Here is a 466-nt window from a genome sequence, read left to right as displayed (position 1 = left end):
GCCGCTCGGGGTCACGTGGCCCGGGCGCGCGCGCGGGCGCGTCCCCGCGCTCCCGGAGGCGGGCACTGGGGCCGCGGGGCAGGGTGGAGTCAGAGGCTAGGGCTGGCCTGGAGACCCCGGGTGGTGGTGGTGGGGGCCGAGGGCGGGGGTGGTCAGCTCGGAGGGGTGGCTGTGGGGCTCCTGGGTTAACTGCTCGGAATTTCCCTGATTGTATCTGGAACTATTTGGAATTACACACGGAAGGGATACAGTTGGGATCTGTAGTTGGGATCTATATAAACGGTATATATATCAGCTAATCTACCTGCCATATTTTTGAGATTGAGGAAGCTGATCCCTAGGCAGGCCAAGGGATAACGGGATAGCAGAGGCTGGTCTTGATATCCAGTATAATGAGCTTCTATTCCTTCCAACTTTCTCCTAGCCTCTTTATCCCTCCCCATTACTCTCCTCACATAAGGAGCTC

This window comes from Suricata suricatta, chromosome 4, assembly GCF_006229205.1.
Source record: "Suricata suricatta isolate VVHF042 chromosome 4, meerkat_22Aug2017_6uvM2_HiC, whole genome shotgun sequence".
Classification (NCBI taxonomy): domain Eukaryota; kingdom Metazoa; phylum Chordata; class Mammalia; order Carnivora; family Herpestidae; genus Suricata; species Suricata suricatta.
Note: the sequence above shows the minus strand (reverse complement) of the source record.